Source organism: Taeniopygia guttata, chromosome 2, assembly GCF_048771995.1.
Source record: "Taeniopygia guttata chromosome 2, bTaeGut7.mat, whole genome shotgun sequence".
Taxonomy (NCBI): domain Eukaryota; kingdom Metazoa; phylum Chordata; class Aves; order Passeriformes; family Estrildidae; genus Taeniopygia; species Taeniopygia guttata.
The window spans coordinates 38,236,522-38,258,371 of record NC_133026.1 but is presented as its reverse complement, the minus strand read 5'-3'; the positions used below and the strand labels follow the sequence as shown (position 1 = coordinate 38,258,371).

The window sequence follows — 21,850 nt, the reverse complement described above, 5'->3', positions numbered from 1 at the left end:
TTGAACCCTGCTCTTGAATCCATCCCTTTATACATTTATCGCAATTCATCCTTAGAAAATAGAAAAGCCTACATGTGCTTGAATGCTGCATATTTTGGTTTAATCTGATTTTCCCCTTCTTGACCAATTAAATCTCTTCACTAATTTGTCAAATTTAAATCCAAACCTCATTATTAATTTGTCAAATTTAAATCCAAAACTGCTATTAAGAATCCCATAAAAATGTCAAAAGAATACAAGACGCCTTTATTTACAGAAGGCGGGGTTAGTGGAGAAATTTATCCCTTTTAAGGCTTACTAAATGAAACTCATTCATAGCCCAGGGCCTGAAATCCCTTGGCAGGTTGAACATCCATTGGAACAGGAATAGGAGCTTAGGTGTGCCTTGCATGAGCACACCTCCTACTGTTACCCAATAACACAAAAAGCAGTCGGGCCTCTCCATCCCCTGCCTATATAGGTAATGACTGGGTAATCAGCACATGAGTGAGAAAATAACCCCATTTTAGCAACCAACTGGACTATCCACTTTTAGAGTAACTGCAGAACACGAATATAATTATGCCTAATTATGAACAGGTTCTAATAGGACTAGAAGGAAAAAACAGGTTAAACAAAATAAGTATCACTCATCATGAGGGTAAGTTCTACTCTTGGATTAGTTGTAATGAAGCTACATGGCAATGCTGAAAAAAGATTGAATTTGTGATATTTTACAGCGATAATTTCTTATTTTGTAACTATATAAGTTAAAATAACTTTATTTGGAAATCTTATCTTTCCTGCCTGAGGGGTCACATTGACTCCAGTGGCATGCCTGACTAAATGGTAATCACTTTGCAAAATGATTTCAGACATTGGCATAAAGAGTTCAGAGATTGAGCCGTAGAAAAAAGCAGCTCAAGGTAGAGATGGAAAAGACACAAAAGGTCATTATGGAATTCCTTCTGCTAGTATAATATTATGTCTTACAATAAGTTCTACTTTCATGCCACTTTATACAGCCACTTTATTTAATCAATATTATAAAAACCCAAGCAACAAGGATTCCAGCCCCTGAGAATTTTCTGAAATCAAATTCATCTTGGAGTTGTAAATGCTCCACTCCATAGAAGGGCCTTTTTCTAAGCCTTGTACAGATGGAAAATTCTACAAACAATTTACTAATCAAAGCTCTATTTCTGTATCCCACATGAATATGAAATCTTACAGTACAGCCTATCCTTAAATTTGGGACAATTGCATGATATATTTTGGTATTTAAATAGCTGTCTACAAGTCCATCTAATGCACCTGAACTTAATTTGCTGTGAAAATAGGGATTCTGAAACACACACTGCACATAATTTGTTTTATTTGTTGCCTTTGATAGATCTGCAAAACTGTAAAAAACAAACAACCGTTTCCTCCTCCCCTGCTGAATAAAATAGAAAATTAGCCATGCAAAATACGAGAGACATGTCTTGCAGCAGTGTAAATCATCTCTGAAGGTAGAATCTGGATGACTCAGGAATACTAATTTCTGAAATCTTACACAAGAAAGTGAGAGACTAAATGATTTAATAGCCAATATATCCAAGCTTATAAATTTTGCTTTTCAGGACTGACTCAACATTCTTATTGCGAATCTGTTCGCCAAATGTAGCAGGCTTCCTTTCAGGAGCTTAAGGCATGCGGAGCAGCGTGATTTCTATGGTGAGACAAAAATTAATTGTATTTTAGGAACAGGAAAATCAGTCTTAAAAATAGTCATGCTAATTAGGTTCCTGATGGTGGTTCATAGGCAGTTAGAAATGTATGGCAAGAAATTTGAAAATCTGTCCTTGCATTCATGTTAAAAAAGGTACACAGGGAAAAAAAGAAAATCAACAAAAACACAAAACAAACCCCCACTTAGAAAAATGGAACAAAGTCTAAATGAAAAATCTGGACTGTAAAAGCTCAGCAGGACTGATGCCAGTTTACACCATCTGAGATTTGAGCTATTTTTATTGACTGGGAATAATTAATATTGTATTAAATTATTCTGAAATTAGAATGTGATGTCTAAATCTGTTGATTTTCTAGTTTTATGTATTTTTACTTTAAATGTATACAGGTATGTTAGTGAGAAAAATATATTTAGTAGAATGGGTTAAGCCTGCAAGTGATGTATCTACTTCATAAAAAAAAATTCCAATGTGATTAAAGACGTCTGTATTGGCAGACAAAACCTGCATGAAACAAAGAAAATATATTTAATGACTGAAAAATATTAGAGTGTATTTTAAAATGCAGTTTACTTTTTATCTTGGAACTCACTGAAATTAAGCTGGAAATCTGTATTTAATATATAAGAAATAACAAATAACTTTATTTAAATACTTCACGTTGTTAAACATTTAACATTGCTGACTTATTTTGGTCTTGGTTCACATAAAGATTTATTACGTGTATTCACTAGAGTATCTGTCTTCGCTCTGAGCTAATGGGCATAGGAAACCTCCACTGGTAGTATTTTAAATTGCACATGTTTATTGGAAAGAAAATGAATTGTAACCTTTTGTATTTGTAGCATCCATCACTCATGCATTTTCTCAAGGACTTTTAATTTAATGATGGTTGAGCCCAAGTTTAAAGAAACTCTGTGCAGAAACTTCTTGAGCAGAAATCAACCAACTTTTAAAAGCCTGGTATGTATATTTATCATAGAGCTTTTATAAGTTTCATGTAAAAAAAAACCAAACCTGAAACTCAGGTGTATATTTTTCCAGTTTTACTTCCATTTTGTGATAAGACTTTATTCTAGATGTTTTAGAAACTCTTTCTGAGGAATAATAAAAATGAGGAACAGTTAAGTGTTGTGACAAGACTCTTTTCTTATGAGTGCCAGTTACATCCCTTTACATTAATTTCTTGTCACAGATGTACAAAGCTTCTTTACTGATTTGAATTTTAGTCAATCCCTGATTCAGTCAGATGACATTTAATAAACTGATGGTTAGGTATTATTATGTCTGAAGTTCAATTTTTCTCACATCTCCTAAAGCAAAAACAAATTAGGAGCAGAAACATTATTGAAAAGGACAAGAAATCATTAACAGTATGGTCAAAGCTTTTCCATTTAAAAATGGTTGAAATCTAAGGTGATTTCTTCGAGAAGGAAAAAAAAAAAACGAACACAAAATAAGATGTGACAGGTCATTTGGTAAATAAGATTAAAAAAAAAAAAGTGGTCTTCTTTCTTTTCCACGGCAAGAAAAGAACACAAACAAAACCCCACCACATTTAGCCAAAGTTAAGAGGAGATGCTTCATACATCAAATTTTTAAGCACATACAAAACATAAAGTGTAGAAATACTAGAAAGTGATTTAGTGAACTAAAAAAAGAATTAGCAAGTTTGGTAGCCATGCACCACCTGAGCTACCATTGCAAAGGCTGTACTGCTCATCCTTCAACACATAATTGATTCTTAGCTGTAGCTAGGAGGGAATTTCCTCTCTTGTGTATTACTGTGTGAGTAAAGTACTTTGAAGGATTTTTATACTTTTCTCTGAACCACTGAGGGATGAGCAGTTGCAGGCAATGTACCTGACTCAATGAGGAGCCTAGTCTTCTGCTAGAGAGTGACTGTGCTCCTTCTACTCATTATTCTTCGCAGAGTTCCAGATACATCAGAATAAAAAAAGAACAGGGTAAGTGTGTGTGTGTGACTGGCATCTGGAACTATAGCTAATGACTTCATCATGCCTTGGATACCACAAAATCCAGAATTTATTTTTAAAAAATAATCTCTACCATTCATTTTCTAAATTACATAAACCCACCAATTTTCTCATGTAAATATTTCTAGACACTTTTCAGGAAAAAAAAAAAATTAAACAGACTGTAGACTTCTGAAACTATAATGGGCGGTTTAAAATGAAGTATTTCTAAACAATTTTACTTCTATAGTTGTGTTAATCTTTTTAATGAAGTCTTGTGAGCTTCGAATAGCCTAAATCTAAACACACTAAAAGCCTCTATGTTCACAAATAATGGTCTTCTACCCATAAGGTGTTGTCAAAGTGCAACTGAAAAGAGCAATGATTTAGGCCAACATCAATAGTAATCCTGATCCAAGCCTCCTCCCCCTGCACACATAATTAGGAGATATTCCAAGACATATTTTCCTGAGAACTACTAAAGGGATGACAGTTCACAAATGTTTTCCCTGCTGTTATAATAATCCCCACAGCCATGAGTTCATATTGAGGGGACTTAGTCAACTGATAAGAACAAATCTTGTAACAGTTTCATCAGCTTTTCATAGCAAAGAAAATTAATTCTATTTCAATGCATATCTATATGCAATTTTCATAATGTGCTGCTGCATTTCTTGCATTTACATCTGTTTAATACCATGTTTATAGATCATGTCCAGAGTTGAAGATATATAGGTGTATGTGTCTGCAAATATTTAAAGACCAGATGTATAGCAAGTCTCTTCCTGGCAGTGCTGAGAGGCTCCTAGTGAGACTTCAGATGTGTAAATCCCATGGGAAGTACTGAAAACCCTGCCAGATGACAGTCAGAAGCTTTAGGTGCCTGAATGCCTTTAACATATTGGTACTGTGTGTTCAGCTGAGAATATGAGAAGCTGTAAGTGATTCAAACTATAGAAGTTAGTATTGTATACACACTACAGCATAGCTCGTATAGTAAAGTATCTTTTAAAAGGAATGGAAAGAGAAAGCACTGATGAGCTACCAAGAAATTGTAAATATCAGCTCTAGATTCTATGATACAATCAGTGCAAATATGTAAATTTACCTATGTAGCAGGTTCTGCAGAACAGGGAGGGGAACATACAGTATTTATAGACACACAAGTACTTTCTTGCAAAAAGAACTTCGTCATAGTTGATGGGATCTCTTTGCTCATATTTTTCTCAAGACAGTCCCCCCTTTGATGCAGTCATTCTACACTCACTGAGAGAACAAACTCCATCAGTTTTATGCTGGATTTTCCTTTCATGCTCCCTTAGGACAACTTCTTAGGATGGTCTTTATGCTGAACACACATTTGCTCTGCTCCCTGTCCAGCAGCACTGAGGCACCAGAGCAACCTCTCACTGCGCTTTGTCTTTGCTGAACCAGAGCCTCCTGAGTGAGCTCATCCCGTTTGGAGACAGCCCATGTCAGAGATGTAAAAAGAAACAGAAAGGTTATGTTGCAACTCAGAACAAACCAAAGAACATTACTCCCTGAACTAATTCCTGGCTACTTTAACTTTCATTTACTCTGTGTTACTTATTGCCACGCTTGAGTGACATGGCATAGAGTATTTTCCTGCTTCAGATACAAAGAAAGTGTTTTCCATTGTGCTGAAACAACCCAGAAACCTGCCCACTTCCTGACAGAGTACAGTATACAAACTCTGAAGAAAAGGGAAAAAACAGCTCCAAGCTAAAGAATATAAATAATCTCAGACAACAGAGCAATTTCGTTGTTTACATGACCCTCTGCTGCTTACAAAAAGGATATATGGGAAAATGAGATTGTTTTGTTCTATGTCTGATAGTACCGTGTTGTGACATTGCACCTGGTAGCCTGTGGGTGCCAGGAAAGAATCAAAATAGCAGGGCTTAGCCAGCCCCATAAAATGGGACAAATTAATATTGTTTTAACAACTTAAAAGTATTTCAGTAATTTTCCAGAATATTCATCACAGTTGACAAATATAGTCAAATATGGATTATTAAAGAATGAGTATTTATAATTTTAATGAGTATTTATAAGGAGTACTTATAATTTTCCTGTCTTCTATATGTCTTGACAAAAATGTTCAAAAAAGAAACAAAATTTCACTAGAAACCACAAAAGCACGTACTTGGGCACAGGAAAGCCTAAGAATCCTTTTTGATAAACTGAACAAAGCTGATAAGATGTTAAATGAGAAAGAAAAAAAAAATCAGATTGGATTCTGAAGCAGTTTCTGATAGTAGCAAAACATGCAGATTATCGCTTTAAGGAAAAATATTACAAGAATGAGGAAAATGAGAAGTGGCTCATCCCTTGAACTTGCTGTCATCCAGAGTTTCTAAATTCACTTCAAAGCTGGGGGTAAGGGTAAAAGAAGGAATGATAATTGGGAAGTCTAAAAAAACAGCAGAAGGTACACCTGATGTGAACTGGCACTGACAGAAAGCAGCCTCTGCTATGGGGAAGCACCAGATGAAGAGGAACATGGTACATGCTTCCTGCTAGATTGAGATATATGGAATAATGGAGAGAAACAAAGATATATCCAGGCTGCTGAGTGGTGAGGAGCACAGACCTGTTCTTCATTACCTAGGGCTGGGTAGCTATTTTAAGGTTGGAACATGGGAGCCAAATAGCAGAACTGTGACCACAAGTCAGCCAAATTCCCACTCAGAGCCAAATGCTCCAGCATGGAACAGATTTTATTATTACAACTATGTTACATTTTCCTTTATTAAGCTGCCTTGAATTTATTTTAAACTTTTTTTTTTTTTTTTTTTTTTGACAGGAAACCGTTTTCAAGAATCACAGTAATTCTGAAAATAGATCTTTTTTATTGAGACAGTGGACATCTATTAGTGTATTAAAATGCATGCTGGTATGGCTGGGGCTTTGCTGGCTGAAGAAGCAGAGCTATTCCCGTGGGACCTGATCCATTGACACACACTTGGTTTTTAAGTGGCTGTGGCAATTCTGGCTCTTGGTGCCCCTGTGCCAGAGATGATCAGACCAAAGCAGTGTCAGGAGTGTGGAGCGTTCAGTGGGCAGCAAATTGCAGCAGCCTCACTCCAACTCCTGGTGGGAGATGCCTTTTCCTGAGAGGGCTTAAGTGAACCTACTCCCCTTTGTCTAGGGTGTGCAGAAGACAATTCCATGGGTATTGTATTGTAGATTGGGTAGTCCAGGTATTTCTGTCAATACCTTATGCAAATTTGTAGAGATTGTGGAATTGCTATGAACAAACATTCGGATGAAGCTTATGTTTCCCAAGTACCACCACAAATTCAAAATGTGGAGATACTCAAAGCTTTCTAGATAGCAGATCTATCCATGTTGCACTTGGATATATGAACCCTGGCTGGAGCAATTCCAACAATTTGGATTTGGGATGGCTGCTGAAGGATGGGACAGGGCAGTGGCATTGCAGCAGGACACCAACTTCCCTCCAAGAATGTATACTGCTGCCTGAAAGGCAAATGGGCTGAGAAATCACTGATTCAGTTCCTTCCCTTGCATGTTGTCTGACTTAAATCTCCCCACCTACTCGTGTTTTGCAGAGGTTCTGGTAACAGCAGCAATTCCAGCAGCTTTGTAGCAGGGCAAATACCATTCAGGCTTTTAGGGCTTTTAAGATTATGTTGAAAAATCACACTCCAAAGTGCTGTTTTAGATTCCATTGAGGATCAAAGATATGCATTAAATTACACTATTGAATCCTTTTCTGCAAAAGATGACAGAACCGGGATTTTATACCCTCAGCAACAAGAGTACAGAACCTCGCACACCCTTAGGAAAACGATAAGAGAAAATAAAAAAAAAGGGAAAAAGAAAAAATAAAAAAAGGAAAATGAATAGTGTAATAACTGAATCCCATCTCTAAATTTTCCTAAATTTAGTACCTTCATGCAGGTGTATGTAAGGGTGTTAATATTTTTGTCAGACCTAAATCATTACAAAACACATGGATAACTTGTAACAGGAAAAGAACAATATCATGCTATCCAAAATTGCCTGTTATACCTTCTCTGTGATAAAAACAAGAGGTTTCTAGGGAAGATAAAGGCAAAATGTAAGAATAACTCAAATGAATAAAGCTTAAAAATATGTCTTGTGTCCCTTAGTAAGACGTAAAGATCCCCATAACCTTAGGATCTTTGACTTGGCTTATCTATGCTTAGATAAATGTAAGTCGTTAAAATGCACAGCCACAATACTTCATGTAGGTTAACAAAGTATGAAACCATCTAGTAAATTCATGATTCATGGCAGTACTTGTAAAAAACAGCACATCCACTTCTAACTGGGGTACAATATATTTGAAAGCCACAATGTACATTGCAGAATTTTTTAACATAACCAGTCTGCTTTTCAGAAGTGCTGTGCAACTGCAACTATAAAAATGGATGGGTCTCACTTTGAAGTAATGTAGTGCTACTTGCCCAAAGTAATGTAGTGCTGCTACTCATTTACTCTCATAAGTACATTTATTGTGAGGACACGCATGCCTCAGTCTCAAACTACGTTCACAGCAAACTTTATGGGTAACACTAAACAAACTGCCTCACACTTTCTGGTGAGTTCAAAAGGTAAACAGACAAGCATCTTTACACTGATAATATGTCAGTCACTGAAATATCTGAGAGCAGAGCAACCAACCTGACTAGTGCTGACCCCAGTGAAGTGGGTACTGCAGGCAGTTTTTTGAGCATATCCTTTGCCAGAGGTTAATGCAGAGGTTTTGCCCTTTCTAGCAAAAGCTTTTTCTTTCTTTTGCTCTTCCTTTCTTTTTTTTTTCCTTTTTCCTCTTTCCTTTTCCTCTTTTCCTTTCTCCACCATTTCACTCAATTGGGTAAAAAAGCAGACAAAGAGTGAAAATGACAGGGCTAAGACAGAAATAACCTTCAGTGGGGCTGCCAAGTGAGATAGGCACATCCAACAGGGAGCAGTAAATATTTCCACCTGGATGAAGGTGATGATGAGCAGGTTAGTCTATCTAGCTGTGCCTCATGCCCCAATGAACTCCAAGAGTCAGGAGCATTCAGAAAGGATGAGTGCAGTGAGGATGAGCAGGGGAACAGAAAGTCTCTCTTACAGAAGGAGACTCATACACACAGGTCTGGTAGTGTGCATCAAATAAAGACAAGGGAAGAGGATGGTTCTTAATTAGTACACCAGGAGTGAAAACCAGAAAAATGGTCACTTAAGGTATAGGACAAGACTTGCTTAAAAACAAGTGGGTATAAAATTGCTGTGAGTCAGTTCGGGTCAGGAATCAGGCAGAGGTTTCTAAAGAGCAAAGCAAGTGGGGCTCTGTAGAGCTGTTCATCAGTTACTTTGGCTACAAATGTTGGATGCCTAATATTTGTGGGAAAGCAATATCGTGGCTGGCCACCTCTCAGTCTGCCACTCATCCTCTGTATGCACGCCCTGGCACATCCCCATCTCAGGAACACACAGAGGGGCATGGCTGCCTTGCAGGGAAGAGGGCCAGGAGCAGCAGCAGAGCATTTGGTTCCAGAATGTCAACTGGGGGATAAAATCACCACCGACCGTGGAACTTGCACGTGGGGAAAATGGTAAGGAGCCAGAGCCAAAGGATGATACCAGAAAGGAAGAGGCTGGTGTGATGGAGAGATAGGCTTTGTTCTGATGTTCTAATCAAGGCTTAGCTGCATGTTATTAAGCAGACATGATTCGATGTTAAGACTGTTCAGACGTTGTGGATAATCAGGCCAGCCAAGTTCAGATTTTGAATATGAAGAAGAAAACCATGCAAAGAAAAGTATTGCAGTGTTACAATTTATTTTCTCTGAAGCATTTGTAAATGATATTTTTCCTGGGGCTCAAGAACCTTTGTCAAGGCCCGAATGGCAATGATCAACTGAGAAAAATTAACATTCTAACCCAGATCAACATCACCATCTCTGTAAGTATAAAAAATAATGAATTTGCTTAGCACTTCAAACTCAGTAAAACACAAAACCTCGATGGCCAATGGCACTTAAAAGCTCTTTGGATTAAGGCAGTGTGGAAATTTACACTCTTCAGGCTCCGCTCAAACATTTAAAGTATAGTTGACTTTTGGTCCAAGCAAGACAGGTTTTTGTAACTTAATACATTTTCAAAGCGGGGAGTATCCACACATGGAGTTACTCTGCAGTGACTAATTGTCCACACAGGCCAGCCCTAGCAGCTAACACTGGAAGCAGGCATTTTCAGCACTCAAGCATAAAGCCTATAAACATTCACTCACTCAGTCACCCCCTCTCTCTCTCTCTCTCTCTCCCTCTCTCTTTCATGCAGGTAAAGGTATTTATCAGGTTTTGTGGGGTTGCTCATGCAAATGCCAAAGTATTTACAGGACTGGAGCCCTGATTTGTAGAAAGGGACGTGTGCTGTGGCCTTGAGTACCACGTCAAAGAAAAATACTAATGCCTGTACTGGGCTAGTGTATCCCACCATCTCTCCCATCCCTCTGATACATTTGGCTCTCTTGCACTCCCAGATAATGCACATGGGTTCAGTCACACACAAACCCTACAACACCCCTTCCCCCCATGGAAAAGTCAGCCAGCTGTTACAAAATTCAGACCTTTCATTAACACTGTTTAGTGGCTGATACTGCCAAGCAAAACAGAGACAATTAATAATAATCAGGACTGAAGGGTCTGAGACAGCTTATGAGTAAAGGATTGTATGAGTTGTTTAAAAAGGACAAACTTGCTCCTGCCTGGAGTGATAGGGAACAAAGGACGGTGATGTATAACCAGGGAGGAAAGAGACTCTCTCCGTGGCTTTTGTAGATTACCGTGTGAATGACAGGAGCGGCAGGAGCAAACACGTCTTTTCATTTGCTCAGCCTGCTGGAGAAGAATAGCAGCGCTTGCCAATGAAGCTGCAGCTGTGCTTCGGTGCTGTTTAATCACTGTGTATGACTGAGGGTAAATTAGCTGCCATTCTTACTCCTATTTGTTGTTCTAATGAAGATTTGCATAAATGTGAGAGTAGGGGGTAACTGATATTTGATTCTTTGCTTCAGAGGGCAGGATGGAAGACTCACCCATCCTATGTGTTTATGTTTGTGGGAGATTCAATGTTGCCTTTCCATTTGACCTGATCTGCTTCTGGCTGATGAATGGTGAAAAAAGAGTTCAAAGTTGCTTATCAAATCGAGACCCCTGTTGTGTTTCTGCCTTTAGAAGGGGGCAGACTAGTTAGATGAAGAGAAGACTGAGAGATTAGAAAATTACTCCCATGTAAAAAATATTTATGCATGTTTCTGCAACTACTTATTTGTATATATATATATGTGTGTGATATATTTCAATGGCATATGAATCAGTGACATATCTTTCTATCCATCCATCTGATGGTAAGTAATCAATAATTTTTTAATGATAAAATATCACAAAAAATAACAGGACAGGAAGTACACCTGCAACATATCAGGCAACATGACAAAAAGTAAGGACTTGTAAATTTCTGCAAGTGTTCTATTATACATCACTAACATTCAAAGTTCACTTTTAAATAAAAGAATATCTAGCATGAAACAGACTATTTCCAAAGAAGGAGAAAATGACCCAGCACTTCAAAATTACCTGCCAACAGTGCCTTGTGAGACTGGGATGCAAATTAAGAAATTGTGAAAATTCATAAAAAAAAAAAAAAAAGACAAAATTGTATCATGAAGCAGTGACAATATTCAAAACTGCTTCATAATTAAAGAGAAGATTTGAAAAGGAAACATCATAAAATTGTTTTATTTACTGTGGTTATGACAATGCTTATGGTTGCTAACTGAAAGAGACTAAATGGAAGAACTTCCCATTTTTGATGTGTTAACTTGTTGTACATCATAATGTAACGGTATGGATAACAGTTTTCAGTATTCCTTTTACACACTTGATATGCTAAAACTGTTGTTTGACAGCATCTGTAAGGATTTAAGATTGAGAAGGCAGAAGTAGTGAATTTATAAATTTCACATCACTGCTGGAAACTGTCCAGCTTTCAAGACGACTGTATCCCTCCAAAGAGAGTATCTGTATCCCTATGAGAGAGCATGTATTTACTGCCCTACACAGCTTCTCAATCCCTGCACAGCTTTTCAATGTCTCTAGCTCTTTACCTGGTCTCTAAGACACATGAGCAAATATTAATTTGGTTTTTGTACACTTCTGTCATCTATCTGCCTGACTACCTACAGACACCTCTGCATATTTTTGGCCAAACACTAACAGAAATCAATCTTTCAGAGACATTAGTAGAGAGCATCCAATCCACCTGAAATAAATGTGCCTAAAATGGTAACACTCCCACTCCACCTCTCAGCTGAAAGGAACTTTCAATGTTCTATACAGCAACAAAACTACATGAAAATAAAAGCAGTCAATCACATTTTTGCCCGCTCTCACCTTTGAGAGAGAGTTTTTTATTTATTTATTATCTTTATTATTATTTATTTTATTTTGAGTTTTGAAATATTCCAATATTCTATTACAGCTTTTGATTAGCCCCTGATTATGCCAGAATCTCACATTCTGCCCTTTTCAAAGCAATTCTTAGCCCTTTGGGCAAATTAAAAATACTATTGAAGTGTATAATAAAAAACAAACCAGCAACAACCCTCATAACATATAAACAGATCACATAAATTTTCTTCAATGATTTTTTAGTAATTTTTATATATTAGGGTTTTCTAAGGCTACAGTCAGAATTATGTGTTGGTAAATAGATTAAGAGAAAGTGGAAATTACAGATCTAGCGGTCAATGGCATAAAACAAATCTAAAAGAGCTGAGGGAAGAGGTTAAGTGCTATGCTAGTTAATAAGAATGACAGCTTGCTTTGAATACTCATGCTGACTGTCCAAGATATTGAATAAACCTCATTTAAACCAATTTTCATTATTTGTAGAGTCTGCGTTAGGCATCTGTCATTGTCAGTGCTATTAATATTCTTTTCAGAGACCACATTATCAGCATATTTAAACGAAAGCTTTCCTTTTCAATATTTATTAACTCATTAATATTTCTTGGTGGTAATATCCTGGTTGTAATATCCAAATTATGCATACTAAGGTATTTTCTACTGATCAAACATTCTGAATTAAAAAAAAATTATTCTCCAGTACTAAAACTGCACTTGAGCTTCTGAAACTATGCTTTCTTTTTATACTATTTATATGAAAAGCATTTAAAATTTACATTTTTGTGGTTTTTTTCAGTAGGCACCAGTAAACCAGTGCACTGACCAGATATTACTGAGCTGACCAAAAGTGAATGATGAATGAATGAGGATATGAAAGTTAATTAATCTTACCGGGGTTACAGTCTGTGAGGAGGGAGCAGATGGAGAGGAGAACTTTAGAAATGGTTAACGCTGGACTCCAGTTGTCCTTTAAAATGTCCAGGCAGATGACGCCTTGGCTGTTAATGTTACAGTGGTAGATCCTTGTCCGGAACGTGACCTGGAAAGGAGAGTGTCTCAGTACAGCAGCATTCAAGCCAGTAATTACACAATTATTAAGCAATGAAGAACCATAGGAACAAACATTCTGCTTTCCATGCTGAAATGATGGGACTCTGCTACTCTGGTTAAAGACTGGGCAAGACAAAAGAAAGGAAATAAATTCTGCCTCTTGCAGCTGTGGCCAGCAGTGAAACCAGTTTGTGCAGGCTGAGAATGGGACACACTTCCTGAGCTTCCTCCTGCCTTGGTCTTATCAATCTCATTATTTTGTATACGGCCAAAAAAAAAAAAGCAGTTCCAGCCCCTGATCTTGACAATGTTCATAACTCAGGTCCACAGCTCTTTCACACTTTGAAGGAATTCAGAACAAGATAGATTCTTCTACTGTCTTCATCTGTCCATCATTTGACACAATAGATTAAGCTGTAAAAAAAATTGCAGAGGCATCACAGCAGTGACTCCTGGAAAAATTGAAGTGAAATATTTTTGAGAAAGGCTGCTCAAATAAAATGATTTTATTTCCAAATTTCAGGTTACATTTTTATCAGTAGAATTGTTTACATACACCTTTTGGGTTTTTTGGTAGTTTATTTTGATGATTCCCATATCTATTTTATATGGTCTTCCAGGTGATCCCACAGGTAACAAACCAAGGAGATTATTTTAGCCCAGAATAATGTCGTACTTCTTCAAGGTGAAGACACAGGCTTTTTATTTTAGAAGAAGCTCAGCTAGGAAAGTTCACTTCATATTCAGAATGAATACTGGGGCTACTGGATAAGAAGGGACAATGTGAGAAAACCACCTCTTGGAGGTCATCAAGGACTAATTTCTCCATCAGTTCTACCCAAATGGCAAGTCACACCGAGATGGTTTCAATGATATGTTCCTAAAATCTAAAATTAAGACAACTTCAGACATCTACCTCACCAGCAACAGCCCTGCCAGGAGAGGGGCTGGGCAGGCAGGAGACAACAGCAGGCAAAGCAATCCCTGACTCAGGGAAGCTGTGCTCCTCACTCCACTGGGACAGCGCTAATGTATGCTGAGGGTGCCTACAAACCCAACCCTGCCCTACCACAGATAAACCCCTGTCTGGAGAATAATGCAAACTGTGACAGGCACGCTCCTCTTCTGATTTTCTTCAGTATCAGAGATCTCAGTGATCTGAGTGGGACTACCAGGCCACTCAGCAAGCAGAAGAGAGAATACAAGTGAAATAATCACTTGTATTTACTATTATCACTGGTTTATGTCTATAAGAAAATAATTATAGAAATCATTCTCTAGCCCACTGAAAAATTCTGCCTCCTTGGATTAGATCAAGAAGTTTTGACAAAATAATGGAAAGAAAAGATAGTAGATTTATGGTATTAAAACATTTCATTCAACAATAAATACTTTTTCTCCTAAGTACTTTCCCACATAGATCTGGAAAAATGTTTTGGAGCCCATTGTCATGCACCAGTGAGTTCTATACCAAAGAACCCTACAAAGCAAGTGCATCAGATTTAAAATGCTTCTATATCTAAAGGTATTTCTAATTAATTGGATAATTTGACAATTTGCCACTCCATACTTATAGATTCTTTCATTTTTCCCCCTTCACTTGCGGTTTTACATGTTGTTTTCCAGCCTATGTGCTTCACTTCTGGGACTTTTATGAGAATTTAAAATATTTCTGGCACAATGATCTCAATTAATCCAAATGCTATAGCCAGATGATTTATTTTCTCCCCCTCACGAGAAACCCAAGCACATTCAGCATTCGGAAGGAAGGAAATCTTCTGTGAGATCAAAAAAGTTATTTAAATAATTTGGTGATAAAATTAAATGTCTGTCTACAAAGGGAAGCTATTTTGAACAAGGAAGGTTATCAAAAGCCATAAAACACCTTACACAAACTGCATGTCAAAAGTGCCCAGAAAGGAAGATGGTGTGCAGAACCATCCTGTGAATTGTAGGTGCTCATTAATTTCCCAGGTAGATTAACTCCAGGAACTCCTATACTCCAGTTAGAAGTGAATCAGTGACTGCTTCCTAGCAGGATGTCCCAGGACTCGGGCAAGCACCTGCTTAATTTTAAGTATTGTATGCTAACTTTTCAGTACACTGTTGAAATAAAGCTTATGCTTAAGTATTTTACCTCAACAAAGGTGCTGCCCTATACTTCCACAATGAAAAATTTGAGGACTTCATTTGGTGTCATCTCAATACAGAGAGTAATAAGATATGTGTGGTCTCACTGAATGTGGGGGAAACACTGAATCCATTGCACAGATTAAATTATACCCTCTAAAATATTTATAGACAGGTCAGTCTGAGCTTGTAACCTGCTTCGGAGAAGGTCATCGATTTGAGTGTGTATTTTAAGTGTAACTGTTTTGCTGCCAGCAGAGAGGACTGACACTGACACTGCCTCAGCTGCTTCTGAAGCACTGAAGCAAGGACACTGGGAATTTGGCAGGATTCCGAGCCACTGAGATGAATGGAGGTAGTCAAAGTCTTTCATGAACTGTTCAACACTCTATTGCCATCTCAGGCTACCTGGTGGATAAATGTATGTGGGACTACACCTGTTTGCAGTTGGAAGGCTGTTTTTAGAAAATGCTCAGACCTGAAATATTGCATTTTTTCACTATGAGTACATATTGAACCTGTGAGATTGAGAAAGGCAAGATAAGGCTTGCTGCTTACCACTGACAATGTCGCCAACTCACCAAATATGCCACTGCACTTTAAAATGCCTGCCTAAGACAGGCAGGCATTTAAATAATCAACCTATTAGTTATTTTATAATTACAATACATCATATTTAATAATTTTAATACTGAAAAATCAATTAAATTGATTAATAAGAAGAATCACAGTGTTTAGAATTGCAGAAGAAGATGTATCAATGACAGCCTTAATACACTGGAAACTGTGGCCTGAAGGTTGCAGGTAACAGAGTTCTCACCCCAAGGCAGCAGAGTACAAATGGGATGACACATGGCTTTCCTCATCCATGTATTGCCTCAAATTGCTGATAATGTGGGAAATGCTGAGATGTAACTCTCTGGATGTTGTGCTTACCATAGCTACATTATAAGGTTATGCAGGGTCCTCCTATTCTATGTGCAGAGAGAAAACATGTGTTAATACCTTTCCAGGGGAACTGCATTTTCTTTATTATGGTAATATGTTTACCTTTGATGTCACTTAAATGTTTCCTTTAAATGGTGGACTCTAATTCCATTTACCTCCTAATGAAAACACCTAAACAATCCCATGCAGGGGCTCAAAGGAGTGTGTGGGTGTGCAGGCGAAGTCACCTTCAGACAATTAAATGGTAGAAGAGAAATTTATGGGTTTTCTTGAACAATAAGTGTTCTCTATGGATTTATTCTCTTTCATTCTGGAATTTAAAGAGCATATTTAATTTTTGTTGAATAAAAGTGTAGGTCAGGAAAATGCAAATTACGGGAAATAGGGAAAAATGGGACTATCTTCTAAAAACTGTGAGTACTACAAACAAACTTCCAAAAGGTAATGATAAAGAATTTATATTCAATCACTTTTGAAAGTAAACAAGAATAAACTCATCTGTTATCTAGTGCTGAATGTCAAACATGCAAAGCTATGTCTGACTGTTCACTGAGTAAGATTTAGGACTGAAAAAAGACTGTTTATAGAACCTGGGAAGAGCAAACTAATATGAATTTCAGGTCAGTGATTGGAGACAACTAGTTGAAGGCAAAATAAGTAATTTCTGGATCTCAGAGTGATTTTCAACACCAGTTTTCCAGCATGATGTAGTCTTAAGATAACTTGCTATCTCTCTTTTCCACAGAGGTTTAAACACAGCAGTCACTATGGTGCCTAGTACACCATCTCACACACTTTCAGACTCCACTAAATTCAGTTGCAATCTTCTTCAAAATCATATCAGCAGGAAGAAATGATTCCCTAGTTTTACAAATTACATGCAAGGGCTTACAGTGTGCCCTTAAGGTTTGCTTTCATCAGCCTCTTTGGGGCTCAAACTCTCACCTCCTGCTTCTCAGTCACTAGAGCCTGGTGACTGTGTAGGGTGAGAGGAAAAATCCCCAGAGCCAACTGGAAAATAAACAAAAACGATCTCCTTTTGCTCAGCTAACACTGGAAGCAGAGTTAAGATTCCAGGGCTCTCATTCCCATGATTTTGGGAAGTTCCTTTCAAGAATTTTCATTTCTGACAAGGATGGAATCCTGCATGCCTGCTTGAGATGAAATTTCTGTCTTCCTCAAATATACCCCAGGAGTTCTGCTTTAATAAAACTGCAGTGGCACTACCTGAAGTGGAAGAAGTTGTACTGCATACAGAAAAGGTATATACATATGTGTGTGTATATATATATATATAATATGATGCCATTTATGATGATGTTCATAGAGCTCAGGAGAGAGTAAGTTGTTCCCATCTCAGTTTGTCAGACTTTATGAGCAATACATTTGTCCACTCAGAGCAAATAAAAACAAGATCAGGCCTACACTCTTCAGTCATATGAGAAAAATAAAACAATCTAAATGAAAAGTGCATATAGCTCTGAATGACACAACATTCATGCAATAACCTTTATATTAATTAGCACCCTTTAATTCCTTATAGAGTGCACTTCATTTATCCATGAGCACTCAGGCTGCCTTTTTAAGACAGGATGGACTATTTCCACTTTGTTAGTACATATTTGTAGCATGCACATGAACAATTGTTGAGATACTTAATGATTTATCACAAAAAGTGCATAAAACCTGACTGGCCATTTGATGCTCACTATTTAAGAGTACTTTTTAAATTTACAGCAAGAAATGAACTTCATCCAGCTCTCAAAACACTTGATTACATCTAATTTTACTTGGTAAAAAACAGATATAATTTATTTTATTGAAGGAAAATGCATGGTAGCTGCATTAGCAGAAAATAATAAACTGTAATTACATTTGCTTGACCTAAAGAGAATGCAAACTGTGCTGCGCTTCTTTGGCGAAATGCACCATGCAAGACATCCGCAGCCAAAAGTGGTAACAATTTACATGGATATAATAGCATCCACATGAGTTCATCTTTAATATTACTGAAAATGAATCAGTATGCAATGCGAGTAATTATTCATTATATTCATCGTAATTATGAAGCTGAGTAGCTACTCACACTGTCTCATTGAACAGTGTTGCAGGGGAAAAAAACTGAATTAGCACAGCAGCACTAAGCATCTATATTATATAAATGCACTCATTTTGCACACAGATTTAACAGTAGGAAAAGTAAAAATGGACCGTGATAATCTTTGATGTATCCAAGAGAGAAAAAAAATCCTAAACAGTACAAAGTTTTCTGAAAACAAAGGAAGAGAATGAAAGGACAAGGGAAATGGATTACTGTTTGGGTTAGGGATGTTCAGAATAGAAACAAGATGGTAATATGCCTAGCATCAAAAGCTTTCTGTGACAAAGTCATTATGAGTTTTTATAAAATTATTTTCATATAATCAGCATAATCTTTCCTACAATTAGTAGTTCCTTATAGAAAGTCAGCAAAAAAACTTCTTTTATAGAGAGTGAGTTTTTTTTTAAGATTTACTGGCCACTTAACTTTTATAAAATAAAGCCTCCCTTTTGAAGTTGAAAGCATGCAGGCTGTACTGTCCTACATGTACACTCCTCTCAGTTCACCACAGTGCTCCTACATGGTGCTCCAGGCATGAGACTTTATTCCTAGATTTTATTCTAAGAAACAGGGGGCTCTTCTTCCTCACCCAATTCCAACAGCCTTTGGGTATTTACTCCATACATGAAAAGACCTAGGCAGACGGACTCCAAAAGTAGTAGTTTTTCGTCCTTATCAGTCCATCTGCACTCCTTTTAGCGTAATGGTGTGCAAAAAAGTCTTTCTCTCACATCTGTGTGTATTTATCTGTGTGTGTGTAAAAGAGGACAAGAAACAACATCGGCATATCATGTATTTTTAGATCACATGGATTTTATGCAGCATTAAAACACACTTGATACAGCAGAATTATGTAGCTTCTGAAATTTCCAAGACAAATTGTCTTCTGAAAATATGACAAGCAATATGAAAACCAGTGCTGTGAGTCAGAAGATATTCCCCATACAACACCTCTACAGGCCCTCTGAAAGAGTTTAGTGTACTGGGTATTCACAGGAAATTGGATGAAATGATAAACCACCTAAGTCTTGGTAAGGAAAACAGGAGGAGTTTAGCTAGATAGAGCTGTTTGCATCAAGATTAAATAAATCAATAGAAACTACTGATATAAATTAGAGTATTGTAAACAGAGTGCATAAAGAGGCTATTCATTAGAAGAATCATTGGCAATTCAATTTGCCAATTACTAGAAGAATTATCAAATAGATGAATTGAAAGGAAATCTCAGAGATTTCCATGATGTTGCCTTATCAAATACATATTTTGCATTTATCCACAATAAAACATAGTTACTGGTTCTCTCCTCAGTCTAACATATTTCTGCTCACATCTTTGTCCTCCACTTTGAAACTCTCTGTCATTTTGAGAGACATCACACTTTCTTAAGCAGCCACCTGGGTGTGAGCTGTCCAGAGCCTTGTACCACTGTGTGCTGGTTCAGCATCGCCTGGAGACATCACAGACTCACAGACTGGTTTGGGTTGGAAGGGACCTTGAAGATCATCCAGTGTGAACCCTCCTGCCGTGGGCAGGGACACCTCCCCTCTAGAATAGACTGCTCAAAGTTCCACCCAACCTGGCCTTCAACACTTCTAGGGCTGGAACATCCTAGGGATGGGACCTGTGGAGAAACTGTCTCACTGCAGGTGGTGCAAGCATGGGAACTGCACCCTGCAGCTCACATGCCTGGAAAGAGCTGCTCTGAGAAGAGCAGGACTGGGGCTGATCCTGCTGCCTCTGACAATGGCCTGCTGGTGGTAGGTTGTCCATTTCTCCCTCTCAAAGACTCCTCTGCATCTGATTTCTGACTGCAAGCACCTAAAGACTTCACTTGCTGGGAAAACCTGCCAACTCCATTTATTGTCATGGATGAAGGATTCCCGAGCTGCTCTAGCAAGAAGATGCAAACAGAAAGGCTGGGTGAGGAGAACAAGGGAGGGTGGAGGCACAGCCGAACGCACCGTGTGAGGCTCTGCTACACCATCAGGAGGAGGAGGCAGCTGGAAAAAGCTGTGAGCAGCACAGCATGGCACTGAGAGCTAATAGGATGTGACAGAGGCTGTGAGAGAAGTATGATGAGGCAAATGAATGTAAAGGATAAGGTTGACAGGAGACTATTGCATTTGAAGGCTGCCCTTATGATGGCAATATCTGGGAAGGGGGCCTAGAGGAGGCAGACTGAAGCCCTGCCTGCATCAGGGCTGCAGAGATGGTAAAAAGGGCTCAGTCAAATGGGCTGTACTTAGGGAGTTTTAGAGCTTCAAGTGTAAAGAGTGTTAGTAGTGATAAATGCAATTTAAAGTGCATATCTGCGTAGTGAGGTTCATTTTAACAACGTAGGTTAGAAATACCAAGGAATGTTTATTTTTTTGCATCTACACTTGTAAGCACTATTTTTCTATTACATTGCAGATAAAAGCATCCTTAACAGATAATCACATATAAAAGAAGTATGAACATGTAGAGTAGAAGCCAGGAAGAAAAAGAATTGCCCCTCAGACAAGAGGGTTGAAATAGGTTGAAAATGTCTGCCATAGAAGAAGAATTCCACAAAAGGATATTTAGTGCATTGAGATTAGTGCTATATTACAACTAGGTATTAAAAACCCTGAATAATGTTTAATATTGCCATTAAGATCAGACTCCATAGACATTGTGAATTACGTTTAAAAAGGAAAAGGGCCTCCCTTGTAGTCCAACAGCTGATTTAAACCATCTAGGCTTCCAAGTGCTGAGAATAGTTTTTCAGTTAGTTGATAGGCATAGGAGACTTACATGCAGGAAGAAGAGTTTTCTGTTATTTTAATTTTGATTTAAAGGTGATTTAGCATATTGCAGCTTTCCAGTCCTATGAACCATTTTTCAGTCAGCTGAGATTTAAGTCCCTAGCAAGATTAATTGTAGAATTGGGATTAAGAGATTCTATAAATCACTCAAATTCAAAAATACAGCTAGCTGAATACTAGGATGATAGATATATCCATATTGTATCAGCCACAGCTAAATTGAATTGACACTGTAACAGACTGAATGTAGTCAAATATGAGAGTAGAAGTTATTAATAAAGATTTTTCTTGAGGAAAATCAGACTCCACTTCAGTGACAATTCCTGGGAGGAAAGTTCTCTTGAAGAGCATTCATTTTTCTACAAACATCTGGTATAGCTTCCTGATTTGTCAAAGCTTCCTGCTCCAGGGGGAGAGTATGCAGAATAATGAAATTATTGCCTTTACTTCAGTTGTGTAATGTACACAAAGTTGCGGTGTTTGTATTGATCACTAAATTTTAAAGGATCTCGGATCAAAACCTTGCATACTTGGGGAATTCACTGATTTCTTATGTGGACTGAGGACAGAAATTGAGGTGAAATTCTTTCTGTCGGACCAGGCTGACTAAAAGATGTGATATCCCCTACTCAAATACACAGGGACATATAATCATACATGTACACCCACAGATATGCAC

At 37.7% G+C, this 21,850-nt stretch overlaps 1 long non-coding RNA gene across 2 annotated transcripts in view; it reads right to left on the bottom strand.

Moving 5' to 3' along the window:
* The window catches only part of LOC101233878 (ubiquitin-conjugating enzyme E2 E2), a 199,251-nt gene that overhangs the window by 9,525 nt on the left and 167,876 nt on the right, over positions 1–21,850 (bottom strand). For both annotated transcript variants that reach the window (XR_003958591.4, XR_003958590.3), the window contains exon 5: positions 13,048–13,195. This is a non-coding gene — a long non-coding RNA (ubiquitin-conjugating enzyme E2 E2). The remainder of the gene's footprint in view (positions 1–13,047; positions 13,196–21,850) is intronic.